This window comes from Manis javanica, chromosome 1, assembly GCF_040802235.1.
Source record: "Manis javanica isolate MJ-LG chromosome 1, MJ_LKY, whole genome shotgun sequence".
Taxonomy (NCBI): domain Eukaryota; kingdom Metazoa; phylum Chordata; class Mammalia; order Pholidota; family Manidae; genus Manis; species Manis javanica.
The window spans coordinates 165173926-165196263 of NC_133156.1; the positions used below are offsets into that span (position 1 = coordinate 165173926).

Consider the following 22338-nt stretch of genomic DNA (forward strand, 5'->3'; position numbering starts at 1 on the left):
TGTACTTAGAAGTTTTAGTATGTTTTCTTTTCCATTCATCTTTAAGTATTTTCTAATTTTCCTTGTGATGTCTCCGTTGATTCATTGGTTGGTTAAAATCCATGTGTTGTTTAATTTCCACAAATTTGTGAGTTTTCCTCTTTTCTTTGTTATTGATTTCTAACTTCATCTTGTGATTGGAGGAGATATTTTTTATGGTATTTATCTTTAAAAAATCTGTTAAGACAGTTTTTGACCTACCAAATGGTCTATCCAAAGTTTTTTTATGAGAAATATGTTGATAATCTTATTGAGAATCTGTTGTAAATGAATATTCACTTCTTACCTCTTTCAAGATTATCTCTGTCTTTTGAACATTTGATTAATGAATCTTGGTGTGGGTCCCTTTGAGTTCATCTTACTTGGAGTTGGTCTTTCAGATGTTTATATTCATTCATTCATGTCTTTCACCAAATTTGGGACTTTATTTTTCAGTCCATTCAAATTTTCGGCCATTATTTCTTCAAATATTCTTTCTGCCCCATTCTCTTCTTTTGGGACTCCCACAACATGTATGTTGATCTCCTTGGTGTCTCACAGGTTCCTTGGACTCTGTTCACTCTTTTTCTTTCCATTCCTCAGACTCAATTTCTGCTGTCCTATCTCCTATTTCTGATTTTTCTTCTGCCTGTTCAAACCTGCCTTTCAATCCATCTAATGGATTTTTATTTTGGTTATTGTACTTTAGTTCCAGAATTTCTTTTTGGTTTCTTTTTCGGTTTTTATCTCTCTACTGATGTTTCCATTTTGTTAGCACATCATTTCTCCACATCTCCTCTTAGGTCTTTGAGCATTTTTAAGACTGTTATTTTAAAGTCTTTGTCTCGTATCTCTGCTATCAGATCTTTGTAAGGGACAGATTCAAAACTGGTCATTTGAATCTAATAATGTGGCAACTATGGAAATCAGGTTCTCTCCCTTCCCTGGGGCTTGATGTTTTTGTTATTGCTTTTATATTTTGACGGGTTCGGGCTGTTGCTGTAACAAGAATCTGCTGAAGTGTAAACTTAAGGTCTCCTCAGGTCTCTTCTGAACCTGTGCCTTTCCCTGGCCATGTATGGTCACTTTCTAATGTTCCCTGTGTCTGCAGTTGCTTTTGAATCTCCCAGTCTTTAATGTCTGACTCCTAAAAGGGGGAAAAAAAGAAAACGAAGAGAGAGGGCATTAGTCCCTCTTGGAAGTCAGCTGGTCGGGGAAGGGCTTGAAACAATTGTGGGAGGTCCAACAATAGCCACCCGCATCTTTTTCTGCATCTCTCTGATCAGAGGCAGCAATCAGTGATCAGAACAGAGATCCCTGATATTGGGATGATGTGGTTGTTTTTGCCCACCCTCACTTTGACACATAACACACTAGCTGTGTGCAGGTTGCTCCAGGAATACATGCACAGCTGCCCGCCAGGGGCTGAGAGTCAGGGAAGGGCAGCTGCACTGTGCTAAGAGCTGGACTTGACCAAAATTAACCACAATTTGCCATCCATGCCTTCCCCTGGAAGTTGGAAGCCTTCAGTACTCTCCAAACTTGTTAAATAGTTACATCAGACGGATTCTGCCAGTGTAGTTATTGTCCAGGTAGGGGGACAAATTCCTGGTGCTTCCTACTCTACCATCCTCCCAGGATCCTTTCTCATTGCCCTTCTTCTTTGTTCCTCTTTTTTTGTTTTCCACTTATTTTCTGCCTTTTGTGGTTTTTAATTGAGCATTTTATGTGATTCCATTTTCTCTCCTTTCTCAGCATATCTCATACTTTTAATTTTCTTTAGTGGTTACCCTAGAGTTCCCAGTACACACTTAGAAGTAATCCAAGTCCACTTTCAGGTGACACTATACCACTTCACTGGTAGTGTAAGTACTTCACTTGCAAGGCAGGCCTACTGGTGACAGATTCCCTTGTTTGAGAAGGTCTGTATTCCTTTTCACTTTTGAAAGAAGTTCACTGTGAACTTCACACACACTGTTCGATTTTTCTCCCCTTTTGGATGGAATCTGCAATTGAATATTCCCATCCCCCAAGGTTGTTAGGCTCTGATAAAACACGAATAGTTTAGGCTCTGGTAAGATAGTTTTTCTTGGGAGTAGACCTCCTTAAGAAGAACTGAATCCTCTGGCTTCTTTCAAACCCTTCTTACCAGAAGCAGGAGATTTTTCTCCAGTATTGACTGTGGGAACCAGGAGGGAACCTGGAGGTAAACTCACAAAAGTGGGAGGGCACCCCTGGTGGTTTTAACCTGCAGACTTCGACACTGAGCCTCTAGCAACTCCTTAATATAGTTTATTGAGGTTTTCCTACCCTGTACTGGTTCCAGGGGGTTTCTCCAAATGGGTTTCTGTTCTTCAAATTTGTGATTCTCTGTATTTGCCTGTCAAGTTTTGGCACAGCAGTTTGCCCTGTGACCTCACTGCTCTGCTGCATCTTAGAAGAATTGATTTTTCGGTTTGTTCAGCTTTTTACGTACTCAGATGAAGTGATAGCCTCCAAGCTCCTTACATAATAGACCAGAAACCTAAAGTCTAAACATGTCAGTTAAACAGTAGAAATTGCCAGGTCTGACTAAAACAAAACAAACACAGGATTCAACTGTATGCTGCCCATAAGAAACTGATTTTAAATACAAAGACTAGTAGGGTAAAAGGAGAGGGATGGAAGGAGACACCATGGTAACACTCCTCAATAGAAAGCTGGACTGTGTATGTCTGCAACAGACCAAGTAGATTTCAGAGCAAGGAATTTTACTAAGGATAAAGAGGACCATTTTATAATAATAAAGAGCTCACCAAGACTACATAGCAGTCCTAGATGTTTGTCCCAACCCGCAGGACTATCAACGGGGGTCGACGACCTGGAGGAGAGAATGAAGGGGCAAGAGACACAAAGAACGGACAGCAAGACAGGATGTCTGATCAAGCTGACCAGTTTTATTTTTTTCAGGCTCAATTTATATAGGTTGTGACGAAAGTATATGTAAAGAGGTGATTGGTCTTCAGTTGGCGCCGGCGGGAACGTGTAGAGAGGTGATTGGGCTTCAGGTGGCGCCGGCGGGAACCGAGGACCCGGAAGAGAAGCAGGAGGTTTGCCATCTTGTGGGTGGGGGCCCTTGGGAGGGAGGTTTAAGGGTGGGGCTTTCCCCTGGGGCAGCGGGTGTTCTTGAGAAGCAGGAGTTTGGCAGGGTTAGAAGGCCAGTGGAAAGAATAGAGGAGGAAACATTGCTTAGCAATCTGACTGCAAGATCTATATTGATTTGGCTAGGAGAGCAACTCTGCCTTACTGCAGAAATGATTGCTGTTGTCTTAAGACTTACATAACTAGTATTGCTTAAAAGTCCATAGGCTCGCTTCCAGCAGATGTTTAGGCCCCTAAAAACAGCTTCAAATTCATGAAGTAAAACCAAACAAAAATGCAATAAAAAAATAGACATTCGTAATTACAGCCAGAGATTTTTAACACCCCTCTCAAGAACTGACATGAGTAGACACAAATTGTTAAGGGTCTTGAAGACATGAACACAATTAACCAGCCTGACATAACTGAGCTTTGTAAAATACTCCACCCAAAAAAGGCAAAATACATACTATTTTCAAGGTCATACAGGACATTTACCATGATGGACTATGTTCTGGGCCATAACAAGCTTCAATCAATGTAAAGGGATTTAAGTCATAATGAAATATATTATCTGATCAACAGTGTTTTAAATTACAAATCAGTATATCTGGGAAAGCCAAATACTGTAAACTAAGTGACATACTTCTAAATAACCATGAGAAAGTAGAAAATTAAATGGGGAAAAGTAGAAAGTATTTGAAACTGAATATACAGCTGCAGTAATTGAGACCGTGTCATACTGGCATCCAGATAGACATGTAGGTCAATGGAAGAAAACAGTGTATCATAATCATCCACCAAAAATGATCAGTGGAGTTTTCAGCAAAGATGCAAAGGTGAAGAAAAGATACAACAAATAGTGTTGAAATAGTTGGATGTCTATATTGCAAAAAATGACACCAAATACAAAAACTAACTGAAAATTCTTCCTAGACCTACATGTAAAACCCCAAACTAGAATTTCTAGATGAAAACATAGGAGCAACCCTGTGACCTTGAGTTTGGCAAAGATTTCTTAGATACAATATCAAAGACATGATCCATAAAATACTGATAAATTGGGCTTCATCAAAATTAAGAATTTCTGCTCTTCAAAAGACCTTAAGTATGTGGAAAAGATAAGCCAGACTAGAGAAAATATTTGTAAATCACATTCATAATGAACATATTCAGAATACACATAGAATTCTCAAAACTCAAACAGCCCAATAAAAATGGTCAAAAGATTTGGACATGCAAATTTAAGTATGAAAAGATGCTTATCAATTATTAAGGAAATGCAAATTAAACCAACTAAGATATAGCACTACACACCTATTAGAATGTCCAAAATTAAAAATAATACCAACTGTTGGTGACTATATGGGACAACTGGAACTTTCACATGTTGCTAGTGGAAATGTAAAATGGTACTTTTTTGAAAATAGTTTGGCAGTTTCTTGAAAGGTTAAAGATACACCTCCCAGATATGCATTCCAGAGAAATGAAAGCATCTGCCTTTACCAATACTTGTATATAAATGTTCATGTCAGCTTTAAGACAAAAACTGGAAATAATGCAATTTTATATTAACAGATGAATGTATACACAAATGGTGGCATATACATACAAGGATCACTACGCAGCAAACAAGGGAATGAACTATCAATACACACGACATGGATGCATCTCAAAATCATTACGTTAAGTGAAAGAAGCCAGACAAAAATGATTCTGTTTATACAAAATTCTAGAAAGTGCAAATTAATCTATAGTAACAGAAAGCAGATCAATGGTTGCCTGAAGCCTGGAGAGGGTGGGCCAGGGTGGGTGCGAAGGGAACTGAAGGGCATCAGGAAGCTTTGGAGGGTAATAGATTGATCGCTGTCTTGGTGGTGGTGATGGTCTCACAGTGTGTATGTATGGCAAAACTGATGGAAGTGTGCAGTTATTTAAGCCTCATTAAAACTGTTGAAGCGTTGTAACCACCAGGGGGCAGGAAGATCTCCCCCAAATAATCCCTGGTCTGTTTATTGAATGAGGAATGTAGAGATTGATTATTCTGGTTGAAACCCGTCGTTCCTCTCAAATATTTTGTAATTAGAAATGCTCACTTACTACATGCGTAAACTATTTCAATTTGAAATGCTTGATGTGGGGAACCCCAGGGTCTATAAGCACCTATTAGCTCAGTTCAAGTTAAGCTTTCACATATGCGTGGCAAAGAGTACCTTGAAAGAACCACATCTGCTTCTCTTCCTCTCTTGAGGAATATTCAAACTTGTTTCAGCTGCAGACCACTGCATTCAAACTGAGGTTTTCAGAACCCAAAGTGTAAGTCAGGGTTGTGGGACAGCTGGAGGAAGCTCCTAGGATCTGAGGACTATAGCTTGAAAATCCATCAACTTTCTGTGTGACTTCAATCCAGTAGTTTAATCACTCAATCCACCCTCAGTCCCTGTCTCAGCTTTCTAAAAATGAGGAATGAGCTCTCCATGACATGAGTCATGAAGATGTTCATAAAATCCATACTGCCTAACAGTGCGACCAGGGCCCATATCAGAAAGAGGGCACGTATGAGCCAGGTACGGAGGGGAGAGCTGCGGCTGGTGGGCATCAGGGGATGGATGGCAGTCCAGAGAGTAGAGTCTTCTGAGTCAGGCATTCCTGGGACCTGTGACATGTAAAGTGGAGCCAGCTTCTCTCACCAGTCTAGTTCTGCTGTCTCTAAGAGACTCACCTTTTCAGAAAAAGACAATGCTTGTGGGCAAATGAGCACCAGGCACTGGGCAGAAGGTGCTTTACTCTGAGCACACTTGGGAGCAATTAGCTGCCTGTATGCCGTGACCTGTACCACACAGGAGCACCCCTTTTTCTTAGCACTAACCCCAGGATTCCAGACCCTCAGAAACTTGCTCATTACTCTTTTATTGAGACCCTCATTCTTACCAAGAATATTGTTTGGCATGTATTTATGTCCTGTGACTTTAAAACTTTTCCTATAATGAGCATGATAAAGATTGACGTTTATTGAGCACTTCACTAGCACTTAAAGTACTAGACAGAGTTGTAATCCACTTACCCATTTAAACTAAAGACTCTTGAGCCCTGTGATTCCCAGATTAAATAACTTGTTCAAGGTGACACAGCTAGTAAGTGGCAAGGGCAGGGTTGGTGCCCAGGTAGACTTGCTCCAGTGCCCAACCCTGAGGCCAGGCTGCCCCAATAAAGCTGGACATTTTCCTTTATGCAGGAATCCTTTGAGGCCCAGAGGGTATCAGCCCAGCTCAGAAGGACGAAGGGAGGTCACCGCATTTCAGAGGCCTTTGGAAAGAAGGCTCTGGAGACCTGAGAAGTGAATGGATTTTTGCGTAGGGTTTTAAGGGATGAGTAGGAGTTGTGTAGATGTGGGGCAGGTGGCCCCCAAGCCGAGGGCCTGGACGCCAGCCCCGGGACCTAGCAGTGTTAGTGCAGGCTCTGCGGGGCCGGGCGGGCCTGAACCATCCTGAGCCACGCGGCTGTGGAGGCTTGGGGAGCAGCGGGAAGCGGTGCGGGCGTGCAGGCGTGGCGCGTGGGGTGTAGTCGTGTGGCCCGGGCCCTCTGCCAGCCTGGCCTTGGCCTGCCTACCGGTGCTTGGCCGGCGGGCCGCCACCATCCCTGAGGTCTGAGCCCGTGCTCTGCCCAGGGCTCTCCGGGAAATCCTAGGGAGAAGAGAGTTCCTCTCTGGAGGCAGCAGTGGCCTTTTAAGTTAACAAGCAGCTGGGTGGCCACTGCCCTGGACACTATGCAGTTCCCCAGCAACCCTTACCCCACGTGGGTGACCATCTGGCCTGGGTGCTGTCCAGGACTTGAGTCATTCCTGTCTGTGACAGTGAGGGTTCCACTAGAAAGTAGGCTTGGGCCCAGGGATGGAATGGGTCATGTGACCACGGGGCAGTGTGTATGGGGTGAAGTCACCATGGCTGCCATCTAGAGGGGCCCTGCCCCCTCCTCTTCAGGCCTCTCCGGGCCCTGGGCGGACATGCAGTTCCCCCCTGCGTTGGGCTCTCCGTGGATGCCCCGCCTGGGAGTGCCCCGGCCTGGCCCGCCGCGGGCCTGCACACAGCTCTGCTGGCAGCGGGAAGCGGCGCGGGATCAGGAGACTGCGCTTTGCTTGCTTTGCTCCTTTCCTGCCGCGAACCTGAGTTTCCAGAGCCGATCTGGCACAAGGCGGAGAACGGCAAGCGGGCAGCACTAGAGAAGCTTCAGAGGGTCTTTCTTTGATGTGTTATGCAAAGAGAAACCTTACAGAATAAAGGGCAGAAAGAAGAAACTTTCTTTTTTCACATGATGGGAAACTGGGTCCAACCTCTGATATGTATTCAGTGAATGTGTAATATACACAGCTGTGTGGCCATGCTCTCTCTTCCTTGGGCCTCAGTTTCCCCATCTGTAAAACAAGGGATGGACTAAGTGAACACTGTGGGCTGAACCCACAGCCTCAGGCTCACGGGGACAGATCTTGATACTCACTGAGCACAGGGTGGTGAGTCCCAGCCCCCAAGTGCAGGGAATGAATGCATCCACAGGACAGTGTGCAGTCCTCTCAGCAGGGCGCCACATGGGACATTCAGCCGCTGTCTGATTGAAGCCTGTGGATCAAACACAGGTCACCTGATCCACAGCTTGCTCACACCTAGGGAAGGGCCATGAGGTTTGTTAGATAATGAAGCTTATTCCTGGTGTCTTCGTGGGCTTTACAGAAGCATTTGAGGCCATTAACACATAGACTTTTTCTACTCAGATTTGGCAGGTTGAGAAGTCTCCTAAGAACCTAAGAGTCAGCCTGAAGAGGAGGGGGCAGGGCCCCTCTATATGGCAGCCATGGTGACTCCACCCCATACACACTGCCCCGTGGTCACATGACCCATTCCATCCCTGGGCCCCAAGCCTACTTTCTAGTGGAGCCCTCACTGTCACAGACAGGAATGACTCAAGTCCTGGACAGCACCCAGGCCAGATGGTCACCCACGTGGGGTAAGGGTTGCTGGGGAACTGCATAGTGTCCAGGGCAGTGGCCACCCAGCTGCTTGTTAACTTACAAGGCCACTGCTGCCTCCAGAGAGGAACTCTCTTCTCCCTAGGATTTCCCAGTCTTTCCATGGATGAAGGTCTCTATTTAAAAATTTAAAAATAAAAGATAAAAATCACAAATTGGCCCTCTGCCCAAGACACATACAATAATAGCTGCACTTCCAGTAACAGTTGATAGAGAAAAATGAAACCCCTAAAAGGCTGCTCTGAGTTCAGCAGTGCTGTTAAATGATGTTGTATCGTATGCATTGCAAACATCTATACATATTTGAAAAAGAGCACTAAAGACTATATAGGTGCTGGGAGCATAGATAGACACTCAGATCCACTCCCCAGGGCCCTTGTTGGTAGGGGGTGGCATAGGTTTATGAAACCAGAGAGCACCCCCACTCCCCAGCAGGTCTGGCCTCAGCAGTGTGCACACAGGCACACACAGTCCTGCTTCACTTTGGCTAGAACTGGCACTAGGGGGATCGGGCTGTAAGGTCGTGGTGTCTATGTGATTTCTAAGATCCATGAGCCCCTAGATCTCAATGGTGATGAGGCTGCTCACCCTCAACCATCTTTCTACCAAGGGTGCAATTTCTCTGGAGCCTGAAAGTACTGGGCTCTGGAGCTAGTAGCTTACTTGGTTCCAGAGGTGGACACAAAGAGGGTCTGGCTGCAATCTATAACCAGACCCTGGGGACATGACCGTGGGGGTGTGGGGTGTTCTGATTGCTTGCTTATGGGCCTTAAAGCAGAAATCACAGGCTGACTTGGCACCTTCCTCCTTCAGGGCCTGAAATGTACAACTCTTCACTAAATAATAAGCAAGCCCAACCTCCAAAGACTGATCAGAGAAGGGAAGTGTGCGGACCTACACAATGTTGCTAGGTGAGGTTATCTTCCAGGAAAGTAGCTCGCAGGTACTGGTGAAACTTCCTGGGAGTATGGGCCCTGGTTCTTTCTCTATGTGCTTCCCTAAGAAGGAGAAATTGTCACATGATGGGCGTAGGGTGTCCAGAATGCTGCCAGAACAGTGGTTCCATGATTGCTTCATCCCTAGTCTGTCAAAGTAATTTAGTAGAGTAATAGCTTAAGAGGGGAAAATCTAAGAGACCCCAGAAAAACTGATCAAAGTTGTACCCACTCTTGATAAATTTCCTGGCAAACTAAGAGTAGAAGGGAACTTCCTTAATGAGATAAATGGTACTGATTGGAGTAAACCTGGAACTTAATGGTGAAACCTTACAAACATTCCTTCCATTCAGTGATGGAACAGGGCACGCATGACTGCTCTTCAGTCATTCGGTTCTGTCCTGGGGGTTGACATGGCACAGCAAGACAAGAGGAGGGACAGAAAGGAACAGAGCAGCCATCATTTATAGGGGACATGATTGTCCTCCTAGATAAGCCAAGGAGATCAATAGACAGATTTTAAAGCAAATTATAAAAGAGGTTTGAGGTGGCCAGATATAGGTGATCACATAATAAATCATTGGGTGGCCTGTGCCCCAGAATGGCAAGTGAAAAAAAAGTAACATAAGAGATCCCAGCCATGAGAGTAATGCAAATTATAAAAAGCACAGGAACACAGGTAACAAAAAATGTGCAAGAATTTTCAGGGGAAAACAGTGTATCTCTACTGAAGGACATAATCATCTTAGTCAAATGAACACACATGACCTTCATGCATGGGAATACTCCGTAGGCAGTAGTGTACACGGATCTGGAGCTTGGAGAGAGAGAAATGATAAATGGATGTGGGAGTTGTTGGCACAGGTCTGAGTGATTTCTTCAAGGAAGCATATGGACATGGCAAGAAGAGATCGCCCCAGATGGTGCTGAAGCCACCAAGCCAGAGAAATAGGCGGGAGGCCAGGACGGCAGGAGGTCACAGAAGCCCAGGAAAAAGGCAGTGTCAAGGCGGGAGGCCCAACAGTATCAGATACTGGGAGAGGGAGAGGTTGGGGAAGATAAGGGCCGATTGGGGTCCATTGTGTTCGGTAAGAAGGAGTTAATGAGTGACCTGGGAAGAAGCAGACTTTCATGGAATGGTGGGATCAGAAGCCAGATTGCAGCGATTTGAAAAAGAAAAGGAGTTTTTCAGAGGGTAAATATGGGAGATTAAACATAGCTATCTACTTTAGTGTTTTCTTAAAACCACATTGAAATGACAGTAAAGGTGTTTTTTAAAGGTTATTTTTTAAAGGCATAAACCTACAAGGATAGGAATAATGGGAGAAAAAAGCAACAAGGTGTTTGAAGTTGGAAATCAGATGAAGGATTGTAACTGGTTTTTAAGACCAAAAAAGTCCCCTGAATCCTGAGGAGGCAGTAGGGAAAGCCTAGAACCAAACCCGGCTATAACCCAGAATCCCCCAAAGACTCAGGGATTGACCCCACGGAGTTCTAGAGATGGGGCTGAAGGAATCTAAAACAAGAACGGTTGTAAGATCTGTTTGACAGGGAGAAAGATCTCCTCAATTCCCTCTTCCACTCTGGATAGGTGGGGGATTTCTCTGGAAAGAGTGAAATCGAATCCCTCCCCCAGTTCCCAGCCCCAGTGCTCTGAACCTGAGCCTGGACCTGGTGAGGAGGGGAGGGACTTGCCACCAAACACATAGGTGTCCAGGGGTGCTGACTGCTGGATGCTCTCTCCCTAGGCTCCCACAAGCCCACAAGGCAGGCTGTCCGCCTTTCTTCTTCAAGCTGGAGAGTGGAAGAGGCTGCTCTGGGGAATCTGGGCAAGAAGACCTACGGATAGTGGTATCAGAGACTCCTTCACTGAACAGCCCTTTCAGATCACCCTACAGTGATGCCAGGAAAGCCCACTTTTGCACTCAGAACTTCCAAGCAGCCTTTAGACCCTACTTTATTTATTTTATTAAGGTGCCATTGATATACACTCTTATGAAGGTTTCACAAGAAAAACAATGTGTTTATTACATTCACCCTTATTATCGAGTCCCCCCCATGCCCCATTGCAGTTACTGTCCGTCAGTGTAGTAAGATGCCACAGAGTCACTATTTGTCTTCTCTGAGCTACACTGTCTTCCCTGTGACCCCACACACACCATGTGCACCAATCATGATACCCACAATTCCCTTCTCCCTTCCTCCTTCTCCATCCGCCCACCTCCACCCCTCCCCTTTGGTAACCTCTAATCCCTTCTTGGAGTCTGTGAGTCTGCTGCTATTTTGTTCCTTCAGTTTTGCTTCATTGTTATACTACACAAATGAGGGAAATCATTTGGCACTTGTCTTTCTCCACCTGACTTATTTCACTGAGCATAATACCCTCTAGCTCCATCCATGTTGTTGCAAATGGTAGGATTTGTTTCTTCCTTACTGTTGAATAGTATTCAGTTGTGTATATGTACCACATCTTCTTTATCCATTCATCTACTGATGGACACTTAGGTTGCTTCCATTTCTTGGCTATTGTAAATAGTGCTGCAATAAACATAAGGGTGCATATGTCTTTTTGAATGTGAGAAGTTGTTTTCTTTGGGTAAATTCCTAGGAGTAGAATTCCCAGGTCAAATGGTATTTCTATTTTTAGTTTTTTGAGGAACCTCCATATTGCTTTCCACAATGGTGAACTAGTTTACATTCCCACCAGCAGTGTAGGAGGGTTCCCCTTTCTCCACATCCTCGCCAGCATTTGTTGTTCCTAGTCTTTTCTATGTTAGCCATCCTAACTGGTATGAGGTGATATCTCAATGTGGTTTTAATTTGCATTTCCCTGATAATTAGCGATGTGGAGTATCTTTTCATGTTCCTGTTGGCCATCTGCATTTCTTCTTTGGAGAAGTGTCTCTTCATATCCTCCACCCATTTCTTAATCAGGTTATTTCCTTTTTGGGTGTTGAGGTGTGTGAGTTCTTTATATATTTTGGATGTTAACCCCTTGTCATATATGTCATTTACAAATATATTCTCCCATTCTGTAGGCTGCCTTTTTGTTCTGCTGATGGTATCCTTTGCTGCACAGAAGTTTTTTAGCTTGATGTAGTCCAATTTGTTCATTTTTTATTTTGTTTCCCTTGCCTGAGGAGATGCGTTCAGGAAAAAGTTGCTCATGTTTATATTCAGGAGATTTTTTGCCTATGTTATCTTCTGAATTTTATGGTTTCATGACTTACATTCAGGTCTTTGATCCATTTCAAGTTTACTTTTGTGTATGGGGTTAAACAATAATCAAGTTTCATTCTTTTGCATGTGGCTGTCCAGTATTGCCAACACCAGGTGCTGAAGAGGCTGTTATTTCCCCATTGTATGTCTATGGCTCCTTTTAATTGACTGTATATGCTTGGGTTTCTATCTGGGCTCTCTCTTCTGTTCTACTGGTCTATGGGTCTGTTCTTGTGCCTGTACCAAACTGTCTTTATTACCGTGGCTTTGTAGTAGAGCTTGAACTTGGGAAATGTAATCCCCCCAACTTTATTCTTTCTTCTCAGGATTGCTTTGGCTATTCAGGGATTTTTGGGTTCCATATGAATTTTAGAACTATTTTCTCTAGTTCATTGAAGAATGCTGTTGGTCTTTTGATAGGCATTGCATTGAATCTGTAGATCGATTTAGGCAGGATGGTCATTTTGACAATATTAATTCTTCCTATCCATGAGCACAGGATGTAATTCCATTTATTGATATCTTCTTTAATTTCTCTCATGAGCGTCTTGTAGTTTTCAGAGTACAGGTCTTCACTTCCTTTGTTAGGTCTATTCATAGGTATTTTATTCTTTTTGATGCAACTGTAAATGGAATTGTTTTTCTGATTTCTCATTCTGCTAGTTCATCATTAGTGTATAGGAATGCAACAGATTTCTGTGTGTTAATTTTGTATCCTGCAACTTTGCTGAATTCAGCTATTAGATCTAGTAGTTTTGGAGTGGATTCTTTAGGGTTTAGACCCTACTTTAAATAGGAGTTGTCACTCAAAGAAGACTTCTGGTTCAGATTAATTCAACCAAATATTTTAAGAATAAAATAATACCAGTCCTACATAAATTCATAAATAGAGGAGGGGAAATTTCCCAACTCATTCTATGAGGCCAGCATTACCCTAATACCAAAATTAAACAAATACATTACATGACAAGAAAACTGAAGACCAGTAAGTCTTAGGAACAAAGACACAAAAATTGTTGCAAAATATTAGAAGGTTGAATGGAGCAAAATGTATTTTTATATAAAACATTAAAAATACACCATGACCAAGTGGAATTCATCCTAGGAATGCAAAGTTGGTTACATTAGAAAATCAATTGATGTAATTCACCGTAGTAACAGAATTTTAAAAAACCTATATGATCATTTTGACAGAACAGATTAAACATTTGACAAAATTGGCAGTGTTCAACAATGGTTCATGATAAAATCTCTCAGAAAATTAGAAATAGGAGGACTTTTTTTCAACCTGATAAAGACCATCTTGAAAAATCTGCAACAAAAGCATATTTAATGATGAAAGACCAGATGCTTTCTCTCTAAGGTTGGAAATGGAGCAAGAATGTTCACTCTTACTACATCTGTTCCACACTGGGCCTGGGGTCCTAGCCAGCATATAAGGCAAAGGAAAGAAAGAAAAGGTGACCAGATCGAAAAGGAAAACAGTGAAATGGTCTTTATTCATAGATGACAGGATTGGATATGTATAAAATCCTAAGAAATCTATAAAAAACTACTACGACTAAGAAGTGAGCTTAGCAAGATCATACAAGATCAATATACAAAAATTATATTTCCATATATATAGCACCAAACATTTAAAAATTAAAATTAAAAACTATCATTTGTTATAGCATAGAAAAGGAAGAAAACCAAAAGCACGGATAAGATATGTATCTAGAAAACAAACTGGTTAAGAGAAATTAAAGAGAGGAAATAGATATACCACAGTTAAAGATTAGAAGATTCAATATTGTTAACGGTCAGTTCTCTTCAAATTGATCTATAGATGCAATGCAATCCCAATCATAGACCCATCAGCTGGTTTGCTGAAGTTGATAAAAAATTTATATAGAAATAGAAAGAACCTAGAAATGTCAGAACAATTTTGAAAAAGAAGAAAAATGGAGTCTTACAATATCTGACTTCAAGACTTATTATAAAGGTGCAATAATCAAAGTAGTGTGGTGTTGGCAAAAGAATAGACACCTGGATCAATAGTACACAAAAAAGAATCCAGAAGTAGACCTACACACATATGGGCAACTGATTTTTATTTTTTATTTTGGTATCATTAATGTACAATCACATGATCAAAATTATGGTTACTAGACTCCTCCATTATCAAGTCCCCACCACATACCTTGTTACAGTCACTGCCCATCAGTGTAGTAAGATGCTGTAGAATCACTACTTGTCTTCTCTGTGCTATACTGCCTTCCCTGTGCCTGCCCCCATGTTATGTATGCTAATCATAATGCCCCTTTTTCCCCCTTATCCCTCCCTTCCCACCCATCCTCCCCAGTCCCTTTCCCTATGGTAACTGTTAGTCCATTCTTGGGTGCTGTGAGTCTGCTGCTGTTTTGTTCCTTCAGTTTTTCCTTTGTTCTTAAATTCCACATATGAGTGAAATCATTTAGTACTTGTCTTTCTCTGCCTGGCTTATTTCACTGAGCATAATACCCTCTAGCTCCATCCATGTTGTTGCAAATGGTAGGATTTGTTTCCTTCTTATGGCTGAATAATATCCATTGTATATATGTACCACATCTTCTTTATCTATTCATCTACTGATAGACAGGTTGCTTCCATTTCTTGACTATTGTAAATAGTGTAGTCAACTGATTTTTGACAAAGTCTCCAAGATAATTCAACGAGGAAAAGGACAGACTTATTGACATGTAGTGCTGGAAACTTTGGATATCCATATGGAAAAAAAAATCTTGACCTTACTTTAGGCTACACACAGAAGTTAACTCAAAATTGATCATAAACCTAAATATAAAAGTTAGATCAGTAACATTTCTAGAAGGTAACATAGAAAATAATCTTCAAGACCTTGGGGTAAGCAAAGGCTGATGTGTCCGAGAAACATGGAAACCACAGATCATAAAAAGAAACATTGGTAAACAGTTTTCATAAAAATAAAATCTGTTTTCAAAAGATAGCATTAAGAAAATAAAAAGATAAGTCACAGACTGGGAGAAAATACAACACCTGCTTCTAACAAAGGTCTTGTATCCAACTTGGGACATGTATTCTTCTGAATATATAGTATGTACAGTTGCTTCTCATTGTGGATTCCCTATTCCAAATTCATCTACTCACTAAAATCTATTTGTAACTCAAAATTCAATACTCATGGCACTTTTGCAGTCATTTGTGGACATGTGCAGATTAATTAAGAGTTTGAGTTGCCTGATAGGCATGTTCTGGTTGAGGTTGACCAAGGTGACGCCTTCATGTTTCACCCCTCATACTGAAACCAAATGTCCTTTCTGTGGTCTATGTGGTGCCATGTGTTTTGAATTTTTCTGCTTTTTGTTAGTGATTTTGCTTTTAAAAATGGTGCTTAAGCATAGTGCTGGGTAGTGTTACTAAGAAGAAAGCTGTGATGTGCCTTTTGGAGAAAACACGTGTTAGATAAGCTTCAGGAATGAATTCTATTGCTGTAGGCCATGAGTTCAATGTTAATGAATCAAAAAATATATTAAATAGGTGCCTTTAAACAGAAAAACAGATATGTATTTGTCAACTGATGAAAATGTTGTAATTATAGACTCATATAATCTCATCCTGTTTTTAGGAGCAGCAGTTTAGTATTTGCTAAGTCAGTGTTTGTGGTGACTTTATACTACATAAAGTCACCACTACAGAACATAACTACTGTAAATAATGAGAATCAAATATATACCCAATACACACATGCACAAATACACACACATATATGTAGAGAGAGAGCCCAACAGGAAATGTACAAAAGATTTCAAGAGAAGAAATACAAATGGCCAACAAGCATATGAGAAGTCTGACATCATTAGTTCTTAGGGAAATGCGTATTAAAATCTCAATGGGATACTGTTACACACCCATAAGAATGGCTAAAATTCAAAAAAACTGACAATATCAAATATTGGGGAGGATATAGAGGAACTGAAAGTCTTATGCATTTCTGTGGGAGTGTAAAATGGTACAGCTATTTTGGAAAACAAAATGGTTTTCTATAAACTTAAATATTCACTGACCACATGACTCCGCCATTCAACAACTAGGTTTTTACTCAAGACTAAAGAAAACATATGTTTACACAAAGACAAAGCTTCATTCATAATATCTCAACCAACCTAAATGTCATCAACATAAGAATGGGTAAATAAATTGTGAATATTCATTCAATGGAACAGTAGGAAAAACAACAATAAAAAGGAAATGAATTGCTGAAAACTCAACAACATGGATGAATTTCAGACACATCATGCTGAGCAAAAGAAGCCAGGCACAAAAGAGTACATTATATAAAATTTCATTTATCTGAAACTCTAGATATGACAAATCAAATCTGTAGTGACAGAAAGCAGGTTAGTGGTTACCTGGAATCAATGGCTAGGAGAGATGGAGATTGATTGGAAGGGGCACAAGGAAACTTTTTTATGTGATGAAAATGTTCTGTGTTTTGATTGTGGTGATTGTTACATAGGTGTATATATTGGTCAAACTTATCAAAGTGTATGTGTAAAATGTGTGCATTTATTATATACAAATTATGCCTTAATAAAGTTGGTTTAAAATATGAGCTAACAAACATCTCAAGTTCCTCTAATATGAAACAGAGAGGCCAAACAAACAGAAAAGACAATTTGAAAGAAAAAGATTATAGAGGGAGAAGAAAGTACACATGAAATTATTAACATCCTCTGAAGAATAAAAGAAGATAATAGTTCCACGAGGCAAAAGAAAGATGCCTTTAAAAGGAAAATCAGAACATAGAAATCTTTTTTTAAAAAAGTGATAGTAAAAATGAAAAACTCGGTAGAAAGAAGTGTTGGAAGATAAATGAAAGGGACCTCCCAGAAAGTAGAGCAAAATGACAGAGATGGGAAATAGGAGAGCAAAGATCCTTTAGAGAACCAGTGTAGAAACTCTAACACCCAAATAATAGAAGTGCTAAAAAAAAAAAAAAAAAAAGCACAGAGGAGAGGAAACCATCAAAGAAATAGCAACTTTGAAATCTTGAATGCAATAGAGCATTGCACACATAATAATTGCCACATATAGAAGGAAAATTACTTTTGGTCCAGTTCTATACCCAGCTCAACTATGAGTTGAATGTGAAGGTAGAATAAAAACATTTTCAAAGAGGAGCAGGCTACAAACCAATCACCTCAATTCCCATTAAACTATTTTCTAGGAAATTAGTAAAGCATGTGTTTCCCTAAATGAAGAAGCAAACCAAACAAGGGACAAGGACTGAACAGACTGCAGGAAACCAGAGAGCTGAGCTACACAGGATAGAGACAGGAACATGTAGGGTGATGATGAGGGGACAGCTGGGCACCCGATGCTGAAGCCCCCAACGTGGATCAAAAGGCTCCGTGAGAGAAAAGTTCAGGAAGAGGACACTGGATAGAACACTAGGCGTGTCTGACAGTCTGGAGAAACTGCCATGGTGTTCCAGTGAATTAATGATAAGTGAATAGAGACAATAAGCCCCTTCCCCCTAAAACTAAACACAAGGCAAAAAGCCACAGACAATTATTATCACTATGGAAAATAAAAATGGAAAGAGAGGAAAAGAAGTTGCACCATGTTGAGTGGCTCATCTCTGGATGCATGTGGGGGCACCCCTCGGAAATCTGTGAAGTGTGATAGAAAGATTTGGGTTTGGTTTGGTTTGGTTTGATTTGGGTTGTTCATTTCTTGTAATTTGGTTTTGGCTTGTTTCTATGTTGCTCTGTTTTGGTTCTTGCTGACATTGTCTTAAAAGAGGCAGCAACCTGGACGTGTGCTGAGTAGGAAGTACCAGCAAGGGGCAGGGCAGCCGCTGATCGCTGGGGGCTGGGAGGAGCGTTGGAAGGGGGCGTGAGGTCAGGGGTGTGGCAGAGCACGGCCGGGCAGGTGCAGGGCTCCAGGTCACCTGGAGGAAGGGGGCAGGCTACGGAGTGGGAGGGGAGAGGCAGCAGGGAGGTGCCCAAGAAGGACAGGGGTGGGGCAGTCCCTCTGATGGGCGGCTGCTGCTGCTTTCCCCTTCCTCCTCTTTCTGAAATTTTTAGAACTAGGTGGTAGGAGGTGAGGTCACTCCCGTGCTGGCAGGAGGTGACCAATAAGGGCTTGAGGAAAGCTGCAACTTCCAAATTGCATTTCAGGCCATGCTGAGCCTCCATTGCTGGCTGAGGCACCAGCTCTGAGCCCCAGAGTGTTTGTAACAGCCCAAGTAGGAGGACAGAAAGAGCCATTTCTCCTTGAGCAGGGGAGAAGGAAGGGCCCACAGTGCCCACCCTCCAGGCAGATGGCAGAAGAGGGGTCCCGCATGTGGTCTCACCCTAGTGCTGCTGATGTGGAGACTCCAAGGGAAACAGGCCACGTAGAAATCAGGACACCAAGCCCACATCTGCTGGTGTGGTCGTACCCAAGACAGGAAGAGATCAGTTTATCTATGCTTGTCAGTGCGCCTCTCCCAGCTGCCCGACAACTTGCAGACCCTGATGGCTTCAGCAGCCACATCTGTTCTTCCTCACAGCTGTCTGGGAAATAACTCACCTGGACCCAAACTGCCCAAATGGATGAAGCTTGCTTAAGCAGCCTGGGGCTTCTTACTTACTGCTCCTCAAGATTGGGTGGGGGGGTTTGTTTTCTCACCCCAGTAGGAACAACATTCTCACTGAGAGAAAAATTTTGTAACAGGAAAGAGTGAGATTATTAATCTGAAACACCTCCATTGAAGGCTTCCTCGCAGATTCGCTAGGGTCTTCTGTTACAATGCAGGCAGCTTCCAGAACATTAGCCCTTTTATGCCTTGAAGGTGAGTGAAGGCAGCTAAGAACCTGTATCCATCCAGGTGTGGGGGCTGGGGGCAGTGGGGGAGACAAGCGCTCAAGGTGCACAGGGGCCCATGAGGACCGCCTGGTCTATGTGGCACTCCTGCATGGATGGCTGCATCCCTGCGTGGATTCCAAGCCAGCCGGACCTGCTTCAAGGCCTGGATCAGCCACTTAGCAGTGGCCTCAGATGGGCAATATTCAGTGTCAGAGAACCTGCTAACCCATCCGCACAGTAGTTACAACATCTACTTAGCAGGATTGTCATGAGGTGACAGCAAAGACTATGCGGGGAGGCCTTAGCTTCGTCACACTGAGAATGCCTACCAGCCACGGGGACCCTCATGTGTAACAAAGCAGGGAACAAAGCTGAGCAGATGGGGAGGGGTGGGAGGGGTGTGCACAGCTTTCTCTACCCCTCTGTCACCCCTTGCCCCCTACCCCACTGCTGGCGAGGCCAGAAGCCCCTTCTCCTTCCATTACAGGGCAAAGAGGGTACTTTTGGGGAGACCCCGAAAGGGTTGAGCATCCTTCGCCTGTTAGCACCAGGGCCAGAAAGCTGCCCAACTCAGTGAGTGGGGTGAAGGGCAGGGCTGCCCTATCGGAGCATCTGGCTGACAAGGCAGCTCCCTGGGCGGGCTGTCTCAGCACGCATTCCTGTCATTGTTTGCCCAAGGCAGGGACCAGGCTGAGACTGGAGGCCTCAGCCCTGCTTTTGGAAGTGAGGTCTGTGGAAATATGCTGTCTGTCCACCTGCACTTTCCCTGCTGGTCACCCCTTTCTGGCCTGGGTGATAGGACTGAGTCATAGGATGGCGCCACGGGCCAGTTCACCTCCTCCTCCCTCTGTACTTCCCATCCTGGGGGTTCCTCCATCCTTCTGGCCTCACTGTCCTGGTGGGTGTGTGGGTGAGCATCTGCAGAAAACTGGTCACCTCATCTGTCGGGGAGGTGGTGGGGTGTGGGGGTGCTTGCAGGCTTAAGGAGCAGAGGCTGGGGGTGTGGAGAGCAGGGATACCCAGGAGCAAGAGCCGGCTGGGTTTGGGGACAGTGCCCTGGAGGACGGGGCGTGCTGGCTGGGCAGCGTTTAGGCTGGTGGATGACATGGTCACTGTCATCGTCATCACCATCACCGTCACTGACATGCATAGTACAATTACGAAGCATGTGCTGGGTAGTTTGTGCTGATGCTTGGGGACAGCAGGGACCCTCCCTCTGGTCACAGCTGGATGTGCATCCTTTTTGATCCGCAAGATTGTCATCGGTTCTAACCCCAGAAACAGAAGACTTCAGGGTCCCCACACTCATGGGTAGGGCACTTTTGCCCCTGGCCGTTTCATCAGTGCAAGTTGCTAATTCAGCCCCTCTGTCTGCACTGCCTCAATGCAAGCATCAGAAAACAGTGGAGTATCTTAAAAGAGGATGGTTATAATGCCCCCTAGGCCATCCATGTTGTCACAAATGGCAGGATGTCCTTTTTTATGGCTGATTAGTATTCCATTGCACACATACACACTGCATTTTCTTTATCCATTCATCAGTGGACACTTAGTTGTTTCCATGTCTTGGCTATTGTCAGTAATTCTGCAGTGAATGTGGGGGTGCAGGTATCTCTTTGGGACAGTGATTTCCTTATGCTAAGTGAAATAAGTCACAGAAAGACAAATACTGTGTGATCTCACTTATGTGTGGAATCTAAAAAACAAAACACAATCTCATGGAAACATTGCCTGCCAGTTGCCGTGGGCTGGGGGAAGGGGTTTGGATGCAGGCGGTCAAAAACTACAAGTTTCCAGTTATAAGATGAATAAGTCTGGGGATCTAATGCAGGGTGTGATGACTATAGCTAACCATACAGTTCTGTATATCTGAAAGTTACTAAGAGACTAAATCTTAAAAGTTCTCATCACAAGAAAAAAAATAACTCTATGAGGTCGTAGATGTTAGCTAAACTTACTGTGGTCATCACTTCACAATATATACATATATCAAATCATTATGCTATATACACCTTAAGCATCTACAATGTTATGTGACAATTACATTTCAATAAACTAGAGGGTAAAAAAGGTGGGCAGCAGGGGCAGGAATGTGAGGGGGTGCTGGCAGGGGAGGGTGCTGCCAGGAGAGCCACAGCCTGGGTGCCAGCTCCAGCACTAAGTTGCCCTGTGCTCTGGGGGAGTCTCTTGGCCTCTTGGGCCTCCTGCTCTCCATTTGCAACTTCCCAGACCTGGCTGTCTCCATTGCTGCTGAATCCTGGCTCCTCATGCCCCAGGGAACCAGGGGCCCCATGGGTCTGGTCAGGGGACCTGACGCTCTGAGGCACTTCACTTGGTGGTCAGAGGCCTCTGGCACAGACGTCCTCCTTCCCAAGGGACTGAAGTTTAGTTTACTTGGTGAGGCTATTTTAAACTGTGTCATGGCTGATTAAATGTTCAGTTCTGTGGTGAAAAGCAAAGCACCATCCCAGTCTCTGACAACGCAGGGACGTGGTTAAAGAATAAAGACATGGGAGTACCTATCATCTGCTGGGGTTGGAACTTCAGGGTCATTCTAGACCTCCCCCTGCTTCTTTCCCACAGTGGTGACAGAGGCAGGCACCTCCTCAGTCTTCCAGCCTGAGCCAAGTCCTAGAACCCTCCCAACAACCCGTGAGGCAGGAAGAACTTTCCCATTGCACAGGCAAGGACTGGGGCTGGGCGAGAGCACACGGGTCGGCTCAGCCTCGGTGCCCTCGGTCACTCTCTTCCATCTGTTCACCCCTGTCTGGCCAAGTCTTTCCTCCTGCCCAGCCCGCTGCTGCCGCCTAGATCTGCAGCGCCTCGCACCTGGACAGCTGCCACTGCCCACAGGTATTCCCGGCAGGTGCCCTTGGTAAGGCCGGGCTGCAGCCTCCTGGCCCCGAGGGGCTTCTGGCTGGGTGTCCCTGACACTCATGTGCTGTTTGGAACCTTCAGGATCGTCTGTCAGTGTTGTGGGTGTGAAGGGTTTGCATGGCATGTCTGTGGCCCCTGCTTCCAGGGGAACAGGGAACCTGTCGCTGTGAGTGGTGCCACATGACAGGTGACTTCAGGACTCTGCAGCCAGACCTCTGGAACTGGAATCATGCTGACTTGCTATGTGACTGTGGGGAAATCATTTTATTTATAAGGGATCTCTGGGCCTCAGATTCC

General features: G+C 43.7%; 1 long non-coding RNA gene across 1 annotated transcript; it reads left to right on the forward strand.

Annotated features, from left to right (window-relative positions):
- The first annotated feature begins 316 nt into the window (after positions 1-316).
- LOC118969070 (uncharacterized) lies at positions 317-17499 on the forward strand. Its single transcript, XR_005056956.2, has 3 exons — positions 317-3107; positions 8972-9069; positions 10842-17499. It is a non-coding gene; the product is annotated as an uncharacterized lncRNA (long non-coding RNA).
- Positions 17500-22338: the final 4839 nt, after the last annotated feature.